This window comes from Scyliorhinus torazame, chromosome 6 (assembly GCF_047496885.1).
Source record: "Scyliorhinus torazame isolate Kashiwa2021f chromosome 6, sScyTor2.1, whole genome shotgun sequence".
NCBI classification, from domain to species: Eukaryota; Metazoa; Chordata; class Chondrichthyes; order Carcharhiniformes; family Scyliorhinidae; genus Scyliorhinus; species Scyliorhinus torazame.
In genome coordinates, this window is record NC_092712.1 from 199,330,790 (window position 1) to 199,347,144 (window position 16,355).

At 47.9% G+C, this 16,355-nt stretch overlaps 1 protein-coding gene across 5 annotated transcripts in view; it reads right to left on the reverse strand.

Annotated features, from left to right (window-relative positions):
* The window catches only part of cdk6 (cyclin dependent kinase 6), a 387,685-nt gene that overhangs the window by 340,128 nt on the left and 31,202 nt on the right, over positions 1 to 16,355 (reverse strand). The window lies entirely within an intron of this gene.

The window sequence follows — 16,355 nt, forward strand, 5'->3', positions numbered from 1 at the left end:
ACCCTTCGTGATCGTGGGCTCCTCAAAGGACTCCCTGCTAGGCGCACAGGCGTGCAAGCTCCTCAACCTCGTGCAGCGCGTACATTCCCTCTCTCCAGAGGACACGTCTGACTTCCAAAATGCGGAATTCAGGGGCAACGAAGTGCCATCATCACTCAACACCGAGATGTCTTCGAAGGCATGGGCACACTTCCCTACACATACAAAATCCTGCTCAAACAGGACGCCATGCCTGTGGTTCATGCACCTCGCAAAGTCCCAGCACCCCTCAAGGACCGCCTCAACCAGCAACTGCAGGACCTCCAGGACCAAGGAGTGCTTTCCAGAGTGACGGAACCAACCGACTGGGTCCATGGTGTGCGTCAAGAAGCCTTCCGGCGAGCTCCAGATCTGTATCAACCCGAAGGATTTAAATCGCAACATCATGCGGGAGCATTACCCTATCCCCAAGCGTGAGGAAATCACGTGCGAGATGGCTCGAGCCAACATATTCACCAAGCTGGATGCATCAAAGGTCTTCTGGCAGGTTCAATTGGACAAGTCCAGCAGAAAGCTGTGTACTTTCAACACCCCATTTGGCAGGTACTGCTACAATAGAATGCCATTTGGAATCATATCAGCATCTGAAGTATTCCACCGCATCATGGAGCAGATGATGGAGGATATCGAGGGTGTGCGCGTCTATGTGGACGACATCATCATCTGGTCCACCACCCCGCAGGAGCATATCAGTCGCCTCCAACGCGTTTTTAAGCGAATACGGGACCAAGACCTGCGCCTTAACAGAGCCAAATGTTCTTTCGGCCAAACCGAACTCAAGTTTTTAGGAGACCACATCTCCCGGTTGGGTGTGCGGCCGGATGCGGACAAGGTGGCAGCCATCACGGCCATGCAGCAGCTGACGGATAAGAAGGCAGTGCTCCGGTTCTTAGGAATGGTCAATTTCTTAGGAAAGTTCATCCCTAACCTCGCTTCCCACACCACGGCTCTCCGCAACCTAGTTAGGAAGACGACGGACTTCCAGTGGCTTCCCGCCCACCAGCGTGAATGGGAGAAGCTCAAGGTCAAGCTGACCACCGCTCCAGTATTTTTCGATCCTGCAAGGGAGACGAAAGTATCAACGGACGCTAGCCAATCTGGCATAGGGGCGGTGCCCCTGCAATGAGATGTCGCCTCATCATGGGCCCCTGTTGCCTATGCGTCACGGGTCATGACCCCCACAGAGCAGCGCTATGCGCAAATCGAGAAGGAGTGCCTAGGGGGGTTTGTTTGCCAAGTCGACGCCCATGTGGCCTTCACGGCCGCCAATCTGCCGGCCACGGATGAACGCCAAACCCACATTCACCGTGATACTGCGGCTGACCCCCTGCTACAACGTGTGATGCGCCACATGACTGACGGATGGCTCAAGGGACAATGCCCGTAGTTGTATAATATTCGAGACGATCTGGCAGTCGTTGATGGCGTCCTCCTGAAGCTGGACCGCATCGTGATCCCACACAGCATGCATCACCTGGTTTTAGAGCAGCTGCACGAGGGTCATCTCGGCGTAGAGAAGTGCCGATGGAGGGCCCGAGAGGCTGTCTACTGGCCTGGCATAAATGAGGACATTGCCAACACTGTGCTCAATTGCCCCACCTGTCAGCGGTTCCAGCTGGCCCAACCGCGGGAGACCCTTCAGCCCCATGAGTTGGTCACGTCCCCTTGGTCTAAGGTAGGCGTGGACCTGTTCATGCGCTCGGCAGGGACTATGTTCTCATAGTTGATTATTTTTCCAGCTATCCCGAGGTTGTACGCCTGCACAACATCACATCATCGGCGTGACCTTTGCTCGTCACGGCATCCCACTCACTGTGATGTCGAACAATGGCCCATGCTTCGCAAGCCAGAAATGGTCTAACTTCGCCAACAGGTACAACTTTGTACACGTGACGTCCAGTCCCCTGCACCCCCAGTCAAATAGCAAAGCAGAAAAGGGCATCCACATCGTAAAGAGGCTCCTCTGCAAGGCTGCTGATGCAGGATCCGACTTCTGTCTCTGCTTACTGGCCTATCGCTCGGCTGCACTGTCCACGGGCCTGTCACCAGCCCAGCTGCTGATGAGTCGCACCCTCAGGACCACTGTACCGTCCATTCACGTCCCAGACCTCGACCATGCTCCGGTCCTTCAGCGGATGCAACAGTCTCGCGCGCAGCACAAGGCGGCGCATGACTTTTGAGCGACTGATCTTCCTGCTCTGGCGCCAGGTGACAACGTCCGAATCCATCTTCCAGAGGGTGACTGATCTGCGACTGCTGTGGTTCTTCGGCTGGTGGCTCCCCGCTCATTCCTGGTTCGTCTGCCTGGTGGCTCCATTCGCCGCCGCAATTGGCGTGCCCTTCGTCTGGTTCCACGCTCGCTACGCGATCCTCCACCGCTGCCACGCCCTCCTGTTGTCCCCGACCTGGACTTTGTAGAGCTTCCGGATACTCTGCATCCTCCTCACTTGGCCGTGGCCCGGCCCGATCCTCAGCCGGTGGCTCCTGACCCACCCTTGAGGCGGTCAACCAAATTCGTCGCCCACCTCAGAGACTTGATTTATGAGCCTTACAATGTTGGACTCAATGCTTTGTTCTTTCATCCTGTTTCAGCATTTCACTAGTTTGTTTATAGCATTCGTTATTATTTTGTTGTTGGTGTAATACCTTGTTTTTCTTTTCTCTGCACCAGACACCTTCCCGTGTATATGGACTAGCCTCATGTACATAGTTATGTAAATACTGCACACACATGGTCAGATACACTCATTACACGTTATTTATTCTCAAATAGGCACGTGTTCTTTGTAAAAAAAAGGGGGATGTCATAATATACATCAGTACATTATAGTGCAATCACATACACACAGTGATGGACATGCAGTAGGACCAAACAGCACACATAACACCACAGCCAATCACCAGTGAGAGCACAAGCACTATAAAGACAGGGGACAGGCGAGTTCCCGCTCATTCTAGCAGCAGCCAGCTCAGAGCACAGAGCTCACAGCCTGCATCACAGACATTCACCATGTGCTGAGTGCCTTACCATAGCTAGTGATAGGAAAGGGTCCACAGTTAAGCTGGTATTGCTTATACCCACTTTTACAGTATGTTAGCATAGTTGAACAGTTAATAAAATAGCGTTACACCACTTCCAGCATTGTTGGCTTGTTTGTGAACCAGAACACCCAACACGACAGGGGGATTGGTTGGGGTGCTCTTTCAGAGGGTCAGTGCTTGCTCGATGGGCAAATGGCCTGTTTGTGCACTGTAGGGATTCTATGATGTACAGAGAGAGAGATTAGATAGGCCAGTAGTCCCAATCTACAGTGAGGCTGAATGACTAAGGCACTCAGCAATAGTTAAGGAGCGAAATTGGAACAGATATGCAGAATAGAGGCTTTGAGGCTACAGTGTTACCAGAAAACCAGAGCGCCTTTTTGAACCAAAGATTATTTTCAGTCACAACAGTATTCTTTGGTACAATCAAAGTTAAAACTGGCCTGTGCTCAAAACCAAAAGTTGCAAATTGTTTGTCATATTATTCATGCAATACTTATTTATGTGTAAATCAAAAGGGAATTTTACTCTTGCGCAAACTGATTGCCAAAAGGATTTATAACATTGTAGGGCGCGATCCAATGGCCATGCTATGCCAGAAAAGCAATTGCAGCGTGGCCGATAAAAGCCAGGAGACCCCACTCCCGGGATCTGCCTGGCACACAACGCCTCGCGAGATTCAACGAGATCTCGCGAGATGTTGCGATGTAAATCCTGCCATTGTGGGCCCGACCACTTTTTGGTAAATCTGCATATCAGGGCGAGTCAGTTATTCTCGCTCTAATTTGCAGATTCCCGAGGAACCTGAGGGTTTGGGATTCACCCCTTCACCTCGGAGACCTCAGGCGACCACCATTCAGTGCTCTGACGGAATGGAACTTGTGGAGTCTCCCAGAGGATTGGAGGCCCTCAGCTGCATGCCTGTTGGGCAGGGTGGTGCCTTGGCACTGCCAGCATTGCACTCTGGCAGTGCCAAGGTGCTCAGGTGGCATGGTCAGCTGATATGGGCACTGTCAGGTTGGCACTGTCACGATGCCAAGCTGCCTTTTTGTGCACGCACACGATCGGGCTGGGTGTGTCCTGCGATGGTGTGGAGGGGGATTTTGTGCCGCTGGGGACCCTGCCCTGTGCTTTTGGGCTGGGGGGAGATCAGGAATTGCTCCAGGGACCTCTGAGATCAGGACACCACAAACGGGGACCAGGCGTACCGGCACTTGGGGGGCTCTCCCAGGCGATCGGAGACCCTCAGGTGGTCGGCCTCTGGGCAGGATGTCAGCCTGGCACTGGTGGTGCCACTTGGGCACCTTGGCTGTGTCACACTGGCACTGCCATGGTGCCCAGATACCAGTGCCAGGGGTACTGCCAGGGTGCTCAGATACCAGTGCCAGGGGCACTGCCAGGGTGCCGGGCTGGCATTTTGCCTATGCCAGGGATCAGGCCCCGAGTTTCCTGCCTATGTGAGGTGGGGTGCGGCCCCCTCTCCCAGGGCACCTTTATAGGTGAGTTGGGGGATCTGGGGGTCGCATCAGGTGGGGAGGGGGTGGTCGAGAGTTTTGGGTGCCATTTAGAAATGGCATCCTGATCTCTTCCTGCATTGAGGAGCTAAGTGCAACCTTGAGGGGGAATTCTCTACCGTGGCCAAAAATAGCAACAGAGTGCTGTTAGATAGCGGGGTTGTAGAACTAACTCTTGATTTTTTTTGGGGAGAGGTCGCTCCCATAGTATATTTAGATTTCCATAAGGCATTTCACAAGGTGCCAGATAAAAGATTGCCACGCAATATCAAGAGCTTATGATGTTGGGGGTGATAGATGTTCATAGATCGACCAATGAACAAGAAATAAAGATAAATGGATAATTTTTAGGTTGGTAAACTGTAAAGTAAAGATATCATGGCCTCAGATAAACGTCGGCTGCTCTCCCTTTTGAGGGGGAAAGCTGACTGGTAGTGATTTAACCTGAAGGTCACCACACCTCATGGGAGGGGCAAGATTGAGAAGGCAGGGCCTTCATGAATAACCTCAGATGGTATGGGAATTGATGATGCGCTGTTGACGTTGCGGTGCATCACATGCCAGCTTTCCAGCCAATTGAGCTGAACTGGTAAACTGTAACAAATGGAGGGCCACAGGATCAGTGACAGTGTCCCAACCATTTCAAATCTATACTAATGACTTGGATGAAGGGACTGACTGTATTGTAGGCAAGATATTTTTATTTAATTCATTAATTCATGTTCTCGGGATGTGGGCTTCACTGGCTAGGCCAGCATTTGTAGCAGTTTTGATCACCTTAAGGAGAGACATACTTGCATTGGAAACCATTCAAAGAAGGTTTACTAAGCTGATTCCTAGGACAAGGGTTTTTTTCTTATGAGAAAAGGTTGAACCTATACTGATTGGAGTTTGGAAGGATGAGAAGGTGATCTTATGAAAACACGATTCTAAGGGGTGATGGCAAGGTAGATGCTGAGAACATATTTCCTCTTGTGGGAGAATCTAGTACTTGGGGGGCACAGTTTTTTTTAAAAACTCTCATTTAAGGTGGAAGTGAGGGGAAGGAATTTATTCTCTCAGGAGGATTGTCTATATTTGGAATTCTCTTTACCTCCAGCAGCAGAGGCTAGATCATTGAATGAATTCAAGGATAGATTAGAGAGATTTCTGAATGGTCGGGAAGTCAAGGGTTATTGGGAGGGGATGGAGGGGGGGCAGGTGGGAAAGTGTCAAGACCACAATTATATCAGCCATGACCATACACAAACGCAGAGCAACTTAAGGGGCCAAATGCGCCAATTCTTATGTTAAGTATATTAGAAAACAATTGCAGATAGATTCAAATGGCAGAAGAGCTATTAGGCCGAGGCAATAGCTACAGTAAGCAGAGACAGTAAAATGTCAGTTGGTCCTGAGAGAAGCAATTCTTCAGCATGTTCCAAATTTATTTTGTAAAATAATTGCGAAGAATTATCTAGCTGAGCTTGAAATAATAGAAGTGAGAAATTCCAGGCTGCGGTACAGCACCTGTCAGAGTCCAGTAGCAGGTTGGCACAGAGAAAAAGACAAACATTCCCACACTATAGATTTAAAAATAAAGCATGCTATCACCAACTTCAGAAATACAACAGCTACCCAGTTGGTAAATCTAGACACAAGGCCTAATTGTCTCAGCCCCAAACTTAACATAACCATTTTACAAAGAAGAGCAGTACAATTTTATCAAACAGGTGAGACAGAATAAATCTCATCCATAGCTTTTCTTTAAAAAAAAGTCAAAGAAATAATTTCAATGTTTTAAAAGACTTAAATTCCAAGAATTTCTGTAAGCATGAGTAATTACCACAAAGGATATATCATCACTTACTATTCAAATACCGAATCAAATTCTGTGATTCTGTGAAATACCACAAGATAGATGAGGCACGTTTAAATACAACATTATGCTTTCCATCACAGCTCACTTCTGTTTCTTTACATAACTTGCACAGTTGATGTGGGGGCTGCATCAAGAGCCCCAGCAATGCTACTGCTTCTCATTACATGGAATGCACATTGCATTGAAAACTTGGAGCAAATATCTGCAGCAATGTTATGCGTGTAGGTGGCACTGTGTTAGTGCTTTTCAATGTTAACGGCTGCATGGTTGTCTGGCATGCCTTTTGTGAATCAGTTGCTGTTTTATACAGAGTTCAGCAATCTTGCCACTGCGTTATTGCAATAACCCAGTTATGAAGAGAGCACACCAAAAGGACCACAGATTTTTGGGGCCATGATTTCAAGTGATGTGATCTATCTCAATTATTTTCAGTGAAATATATTGGAACGATGAGTTGAGAAAATTCTTCACTCAGATTTGCTGGCAACAACAACTTCATTTATATGGTGTCCTCAATGTGAAGAAAGCACTTGCGTTTCAACATCCAAAATAAACTAGGCACAAAGTGTAGTCAGTATTGTAATGTAAAGCAATGCTGTCGTCAATTTGTATGCATAAAGGTCCCACAAAAAGCAATGACCACTGCTGCCTCATGACAGCGAGGACCGGGTTCGATCCCAGCCCCAGATCACTGTCCTTGTGATGTTTTCACATTCTCCCTGTGTCTGCGTGAGTCTCAACCCCACAATCCAAAGATATGCAGAGTAGGTGGATTGGCCACACTAAATTGCCCTTTAATTGAAATAAAGCAGGAAAACCAAGTATAGACAAATGCATCAAGGTTTTGCAGAAGATTCTGATTGGGGAATTCACATAATATATGTGTTTAGGGAGAGCATTCTAGATTGTAAGATTAAGACAACTGAAAGTGGACCAAGGTGGGAAGTGTGGAGAGGTCAAAGTTGGAAAATCAAGTGATACATGTTGGTGACCAGAGTTAGAAAAGGATGAAGGCTAAACAGATGAGGAGAAAGGTTTTGAATAAAATACAATGATCTATGAGGCGCATTGGCTGCAGAAGTTAGTGTGGGATAGAATGTGAGTTGTGGAGTTGTAAATACAATGTTCTTTTTGATGTTTGGAAGTCAGATGTCGGCAAACAAAAGGCACTGGAAGGTGGGTAACAATGAATACGAGAGGAAAACTGAGTAATATGAGGTGGTGTAGAGGTATGAGGAGATCAGGAGTGAAGGAAGAAGACCAGTAAGAGGTTTAGGCAGCCAAGTAGCTAGTGTTGGTCATCAATATTAAAAGTTGTAAGAAAATTCCAGTTACCATATGTAGATGACCATAACTCTCTGATTGCCACAAATAATAAACATGATGGGTGCGATTTAATGGCCAAGTTGCGCCTGAAAAGCAGCTCGCCATGACAAAGCATGGCCGATAAAAGCCGGGAGACCCCACTCCTGGGATCTACCCGTATCACGTCTCGCAAGATCTAACTCGTGAGACGTTGTGATGTGAATCCTGTCCATTGTGGATGGATCACTTTTTAGTTGATCTGCATATTAAAGTGAGACAGCTGATCCCCAGAAATGGGGACCAGACGGAACAGCATTCATGGGGGTCTCCCAAGAGATCGGAGGGATGCATCTCCCAGGGGATCCTCATGCACCTGCCCTGTACCAACAGTTTGGAAGTTTATGGCCAATACCTCCACAATCTCCAAATGAGGTACAAAATAACTGGACTTCAAGCTGTACTGACCAGTAACCGTGCTGGCAACAAGCTTCAAGAAGAATTTTGTACTTTAATTATTCAAATTTAAATCTTTTTATATGAATATTTTTAAGTACAACATTTCAAAGCTGTGTTTAAATGTTGTGGCATACTCTCAATGTTTTCTTTATGACAAGTGATTGAGCTGCACCAAGGGGTCTGCTCTTGTTCTCTTACAATGATTCAGTATTTCTCCATTTTGTCCAGTTGACCTCCAATTTGTCTTGTAGGTGGATGCTGCACTTAAGTGGTGGATCAATTCACGGACTTGTAATCTCCTGCGAGTCTAATATTGCAACCCACTTGAAACTGTCAGTTTTGTTGAAACATTCTGCGTATTTTGATGTTACGCCATGAACTGAGGTGATAGGACTAATTTCTGAGGTTGATCTGCCTTGTGATGTCCAACTGATCCCATGGTTTATTACTATTATAAGTTCATGACATGAGAGACCTACAATCCTGGACCCAGGAGCAATTATGATATTTGCAATCCAGGGAAATAGATCCTGCACATGGAAGTAATGAATCAATTTACCAACCAAACTGCCGTCTGTTATTCGGCAGCGGAGGCAGTGGCCCGCCAGTGGGATTTTCTTGTCCCCGCTGACTGCATCCCTTGTCGTCGGGAAAACCTGCGTAGGTGGACAGGAATATTCCGCCCAATATATGCTGAAAGATTGACACTAGGAGGCTTGACCATGGCCTTCCACATCTGTTGAATTTTCAGATGTATTATGTTGGCACTTATCGTCAATCTTGGCCAATAATGAATAGATGCCAACTTTCTTCGGGCAGATCATTTGAATCTTGGCAAACACTTTGGATGGTGTGAATGCACATCATCACATTTGCTGGTTTGTCAATCATCTCATGTATATGTTTCTGATGGGATACAAGATGGTCATTCTTTTTGCTTGAAGCTTCCCATTGTGCACAGTTGGTTTGGATCAGTGCACGGCTCTTTGTAGCTGAATTCCCCTTTGCTCTAGTACACTGCCAATGGCCATTTCTGCCACATGCATTTCTGCCACTGCTTGGCATTTTCTTGGTGCATGCAGAAGGCTGTACCTTCTGCATGCACCAAAAAAATGCCAAGCAGTGGCATAAATGCTGTACCTTCTGCATGTCTTGTTCGATTTTGGTGTTCGAATGTCAACAATTGAGATTGGGTTTAGAACCTGTAAGCTTTGTTTACCTGCAAGGATCACTTCATATCAATGTCCATCCTGAGTAGCTCTTCGATGCTACTCATTTTGGGAATGTCTAGCAGATCGTTTTGGGATTCTTCCACAGGAGTGAATGCAATCACCAACTCCACAATTCTGTCTGCTAGCTCTGTGTTTGAAAAATCACAGTCGATACCATTTTCTCTGTATCTGCTGACAAGTGTCTATGATTCTGTAAGATGTTATCGAAATGTCATGAACTCTAGTCAATGAATACGGAAGCTTAACCTGATTCTGCACCGGTGTTCCAAATTCGCCCATATCTTTGGGGGTCCTTTGGCTTTTCTTCTGTTAACCCTGATGGGTTCAACTTGTGTAGACTTCATTCCCAATTGCTAAGACAATTTTTATGGCTTGTTTTTCTGGTTCAGACTCACCTGAATCACGTAATGATAGCCCTGTACACTGTTTAAACATTGAGTTTGGATAGGTGGTCAGCTACATCTCAGTTCAAACTGTGGATTTTGTGGACCCTCTGACAATACCCTTTCTTCTGTGGAGCCTAGGATCAGTGTCACTGTAGCTGTATTTGCATGCTTTTCTGAAGCTCCGTCCACACAGGGAACATACCACAGAGTAATGCTGTATTTGCTTTTTATTCAATTTAATATCAGCAACTCCCAAAGCCATTATAATCACAACCTCCTCTTGTCCAATTGTTACGATTTTTTTTGTTTGACTCTCCCTTGCTCGCTACTGATCTGGTCACTTGCCTTTCCTAACTGAGCTAATCAAATACTCGTCCACTCAACATGTTGCCCTCCTCACGGAATTGAAAGGGTGTGCACTGCAACCTCACCATGATAGATCCATCTGTTTACTGACTCTTTATTTGAGAACTAGCTCGGTCCGGTGTCTCCAGGTCTTTTCTTCCCAGTAACCATGCTGATTTTTCAACACTCTTTGATACTCCGACTTAGTTGGGATATGATCAAAATGTTGAGGGTTGTCTTGTGTCATGTAGCATGATCTAAGGCTGTTCAGCTTGTCATAACTGTACTTAACCATGCTGCCACTAGTCTTATCACCACTGCCACCATGTTGCATTATTATATTTTTATATCATGCATTTCCTCAGAAGGGATTGGGTAAACATATTGCAGGGTCATTTATTAAGACTAGGCAAATGAGAAGAGTTATGCATAAAGTCTGAAGGCATCAGAGTTGTGTGCATGCTCTTTTCAAAGTAAAAGTGAAACGAAGACTGGATCACATGTCACATTTCCCTTCTCTTGATGTTATGCTGATATCCATTAAAACCATATCACCACCAGAGGTGATTGTCTCCCTGGATGCAGAAAAGGCCTCCGACAGTGTCAAATGGAAGTTCCTCATTGAGGTAATGGAGCGGTTTGGGCTAGGGATGGGTTTTATCGCATGGGTGAAACTCCTGTACAACACCCCCAAGGAGAGCGTTCAGACCATTAGCTCTGAATACTTCCAGCAGCACAGTGGCATGAGGCAGGTATGACCCTGTCCCCGTTTCTGTTCGCCCTGGCAATCACGCTGTGAGACGCAAAAGGCTGGAAGGGTATCCGAAGAGGAGTCAGAGGGCACAGAGTCTCACTCTATGCAGATGACCTGGTCCTCTACATCTCAATCCCACAGAATGGTTTGAAGGAAATCATGAGGCTCCTGGAAGAGTTCGGGGCCTTCTCTGGCTACAAACTCAACCTATTAAAGAACAAGATATTCCCAATGAACCCAAACGGGGGAGAGATGGAGCTGCAGGGTCTACCATTCAAACTAGCCCAAAACAAATTCCGCTACCTGGGTATCCAGATAGCCCACGACTGGACACAGATCCACAAATGAAATCCGACCAGCCTGGCGACAGAGATGGGAAGCAGTCCTGCAGACGATCAAGATGAACATACTGCCAGGGTTCCTCTTCCTGTTCCTTTTTGTGTATGTGCGGTGGGGGGGGGGGGGGGGGGGGGGGGGGGGGGCGGGGCGGGCAAAGAGTCCAAGAATCCCCAAAAATACATTGCAGAGAAGAAATATGGGCTGTCTGGCCCTTCCGAACCTGCAATACTACCACTCGGCAGCCCTAGCCAAAAGAGTGAAGGGATGGGTACAGGAGCCGAGCAAGCAGTGTGTGAAAATGGAGGAGTCCTCCTGCACAGGAATGGCCCTCCAAGTCAATGCCACGATAGTCCTCACATCCAGCCCAGTGGTGGGAGCCACGTTAAAAACTTGGAACCAGATGAGACAACACTCCAGCTTAACTGAGGTGTTGACCACAGCCTCCATCTGTGGTAACCACAAATTCCCACCAGTCATGCTGAACGCCACTTTTAAGAAGTGGAGACAGGTTGGGGGACAGACGAGCGATTAGGGACTTCAACACGGGAGACAGAATTGCAACCCTGGACGAGCCAACAGAAAGACTGGAGCTACCGAACGGAGAGGAGCTCTGACATTTACAGATCAAAACTTTCTCCATAAGGCGACGACGAGGTACCCTAGGGAGACACAATGTTGGAGGAACTGCTAGAGGCGAACAGGATGGAGAAGGGGAACATGGATGGACGACAGTTAGAAAGGGCGAGGACACCACTAGACGGAGCAAGACAGAAATGGGAGGACGAACTAGGGGCGAATGAGGGGTGGGGTCTCTGGGAGAAACACTGAGCTGGGCCAATTCCACCTCCCCCTGCACAAATCTATGCCTCATGCAGTTCAAAGTGGTGCACAGAGCGCACCTAACCAGAACCCGAGGTGGAGGACAAGTGTGAGCGATGCCAGGGAGGCCCGGCCAACAACGCCCACATGCTCTGGGCCCAGTTGGGTTCTGGTCAGCCTTCGTCGAGGGGATGTCCAAGGTTGTGAGGGTGAGGGTGGAGCCATGCCCGACAGTGGCAGTCTACAGGGTATCAGACGATCCAGATCTTCATATGGGGAAGAGGGCCGACGCCCTTGCCTTTGCTTCCTTAATCACCCGCCGGAGAATCCTGCTCGGCTGGCGATCAGCAGCACCACCCACAGCTGCGGACTGGTTGGTAGACCTGTCGGAATTTCTCCATCCGGAGAAGATCAATTACACCATCCGGGGGCCGGACGAGGGCTTCCACAAAGCGTGGGGGCCAATCATCAGCCTGCTCCAAGACCTGTTCGAGGCCAATAGCGGATAGGAAGGGAGAGGGAGGTGGTGGGGGCGGGGGGGGGGGGGGGGGGGGGGGGGGGGGGCAGTGAGGGCAGATAGGACCACACAGAGCGGATAAAACAAGGGAGGAAGGGGGCAGCAGGGGAGTGATGTGTTTGGCAGGTCGGTTCGGTGTGGACTGCACTTGATGCAGCGATGCGAGAAACAGACCTCTAACACTGTAGAAGATCCAACACGGTTTTATTGAACGATAGAACTAACATACATATTTAACTGTGGGTCAACACTATACTGAACTGACTGGAGACCTTGTCCAGCCTGACCAGACTTACTAGCTCCCGCATGGTGTTTGCACTGTGCTAGCTTGTGGACTCTGACCGTCTCAGTGGCTGGGTCCAGAGAGAGCGGGAAACCTAGTGCCCTCTGGCTTTATAGTGGTGGTGTCCTGTCTGGTGATTGGCTGCACTGTGTTGTGTGCTTACTGGTCATCCTGTGTGTCAATCACTGCCTGTCTGCATCTCATTATATACATGCGTGGATATTATGACAGGGAGGAACCAGGGAAACATCTGGAGCGGTCACGGGACGAGACCAAAAATTCAACAAAAATATTTTAAAGTAAAATAAAAAGGACAGGGGGAGGGGTCGGGTAAGGGGAGTAGGGACTTGGGGGTTACCTCCAATGTTTGGCTTTTGTAAACTGTATCTGATCCACACAGACATGCTTAGTTTGTGTTACATAAAATGAAAAACCTGAATATAAACATAATTTTTTAAAAAGTATATCACAACACTTTTCAAACCCATGACTTCTACCATTTAGAAGGGCAAATTCAGCAGGTGCAAGTGAACACTACCATCTGCAATTTCTCCTCCAAGCCACAGACCATCCTGATTTGGAACTTATATCATTATTCCTTCTTTGTGACTGGGTACACCGCAGTTCAAGAAGGTTGATCAATACCTCCTTCTCAAAGGGCAATTTGGGCTAGGCAATAAATGCGAGCTGAGCCAGCCCACCTCCCGCACTAGAGTATAAAAATAGTCCTCTGTCACCATGCATAGATCCCCTTTTTGGTTCCCAATTGACCTCACGCCTCCTCTTACTAACCTTTAACTATTTATTTGTCCACAGAAGATACATTTTTATGTTAATTGCTAGTCTTTTCTCATCTGCTCTCAGTTAGATATCATTTTAAATTAACTACAGTTAGTCATTACAGCTGAGGTAGTGAACTTCAATATCCCTCTAAAGTTTACAAGATCATAGACCAGCCTTAATTTTATAGAATGGTGGCAGAACTGGCTTGAGGGGCTAAATGACCCACTCTTATTTCTTGTTATTAAACTTTCAATTTGCAGCTGATTCTTTTCTAGGTGCAACAGAGCTCCTAGCTGATAAATTTTTTTCAGGACATTAGGCTATGGTTTAATTTCCCTCTCCTGGCCACCACTCCCTGACCGCCACTGTAACATGCTTATTGAATGCCAGGTAAGGACAGTGTCAGGTTTGGTTGTAATGCATTTCAAACTTAAAGAGTTTTCTGACACATTGTCCAGAATTACACATATGGAATTGTTGCTTGAGAAAGAGACCGGAGGGCAAACAGCTGGTCTGGACTGGAACACCCAGCAAAAAGCTTTAGAAAAGGAGAACAATTAGAAGGTGGCAAAATCACATAATTTATCCCTTTCACAACAAATTGTTTTAAATACAAATATTTTAGTCCTGTCCTTATCGCTACTGACAAATATAGGCAAGGTAGGCAGGATTCTCCCCTACCCGGCAAGGCAGGGGGTCCCGGCGGGACGGAGTGGCGTGAACCACTCCGGCGTCGGGCCGCCCCAAAGGTGCGTAATCCGCACCTTTAGGGGCTAGGCCCACGCCTTTAGGGGCTAGGCCCATGCCGGAGTGGTTGGCGCCCTGCCGGCTGGCGTGGAAGGCCTTTGGCGCCTAGCCAGCCGGGGCCGGAGGGACTCCGCCCAGCGGCGCAAGTCCGCGCATGCGCGGGAGCGTCAGCGACTGCTGACGTCATCCCCGTGCAAGTGCAGGGGGGTAGGTCACCTACGCGTCGGCCATGGCGGAGGCTGACGGTCGGAAAAGAGTGTCCCCACGGCACAGGTCCGCCCGCGGATTGGTGGGCCCCGATCGTGGGCCAGGCCACCGTGGGGGCACCCCCCGGGGCCAGATCGCCCCACGCCCCCCCACCCCCCCCAGGACCCCGGAGCCCGCCCGCGCCACCAGGTCCCGCCGCTAAGGGAACTAGTTCAATTTACGCTGGCGGGACTGGCATAGAACCAGCGGGACTTTGGCCCATCGGGGGCTGGAGAATCGCCGGGCGGGACCCGCTGACCGGCGCGGCGCGATTCCCGCCCCTGCCGAATCTCCGGTGCCGGAGAATTCGGCGGCCGGCGGGGGTGGGATTCATGCCGCCCTCTGGCGATTCTCCGACCCGGCGGGGAATCGGAGAATCCCGCCCGATATTGTGTGTTGTTTTTTCAAGTTAGAAATAGCCACCATAGATTTACGAAGGGACAATCATACATGGGAAACTTCTTAAGAAATCTTTAAGAAGCCAACATACATGTTAAAGGGAGAAATGCAATGGATGCACGCTACATGGACCAAATATCACATGGAAGTTTACATGAGTAAAATAAGTGGTATGGAATTAACAGAAGGACAGCAAGCTTAGTTCAACAGTGGCTAGAATGCCACTTTTTCCAGAGTAACTAGAAGTGAATGGTAGTGTCCCACAAGGTCCAATTGAGGCAACTCTGTTCATTATGTATATCAATTAATTAGATGTAGACAGAGAGCAAGTGGTGTTAAAGTTTACCGATGATACAAAGGGCAGCATGGTAGCACAGTGGTTAGCACTGTTGCTTCACAGCTCCAGGAGTCCCGGCTAGGGTCACTGTCTGTGGGAAGTCAGCACGTTCTCCCAGTGTCTGCATGGGCTTCCTCTGGGTGCTCCGATTTCCTCCCACAATCCAAAAATGTGCAGGTTAGGTGGATTGGCCATGCTAATCATATCCAAAAAGGTCAGCTGGTGTTGCTGGGTTGCGGGGGTCGGGTGGAGGTTTGGGCTTGAGTGGGGTGCCCTTTCCAGGGGCCAGTGCAAACTCGATGGGCCAGGTGGCCTCCTTCTGCACTATAGGCTATATGATTCTATATCAAAATACGACATACAATTAATTCTGTGCAAGATCAAAAAAAGCTGTAAAGAGATGTTGATGAGATGGGTTACTGGTTAGAAAGTGGAAATGGACCTCCGTGCCAGTGACAGGTGATTATTTTGTTTCAAAACTACAACAATAATAATGCATGCAGTCTCAGATGGATTTGCTATATACACACTAAAGGCAGCACCTCAGGTTGGTAAGAATATGAAAGAAAGCTGACTGAAATTTTGATTTTTATCACAAGAGTTATAGAATATTTAAAACATTATGTTTGATATGAAGGGTGATCAACCAGCATTGTGGCAACCCCATGTAACATGGGAAAAGCTGAGAGAGGAAAGGAAGGTTTAGTATATAAATGAGAAAGTTTTCACAAGATAGAATAAATTGAGCTTTTGGAGATAGTACCACACAGATTCACGAGGATGTGTCCCAAGGAAATACTTGAAAAACAGAAACAGCATTAGTAAGGAGAGAAAAGAGCTAATGTTTCGAGTCCAGGTGACCCTTTGTCAAAGCTAAAAGGCATAGGAAGTGGGAGAGTTTTTGACAAAGAGTCATCTGGACTCGAAACGTTAGCTCTTTTCTCGCCCTAC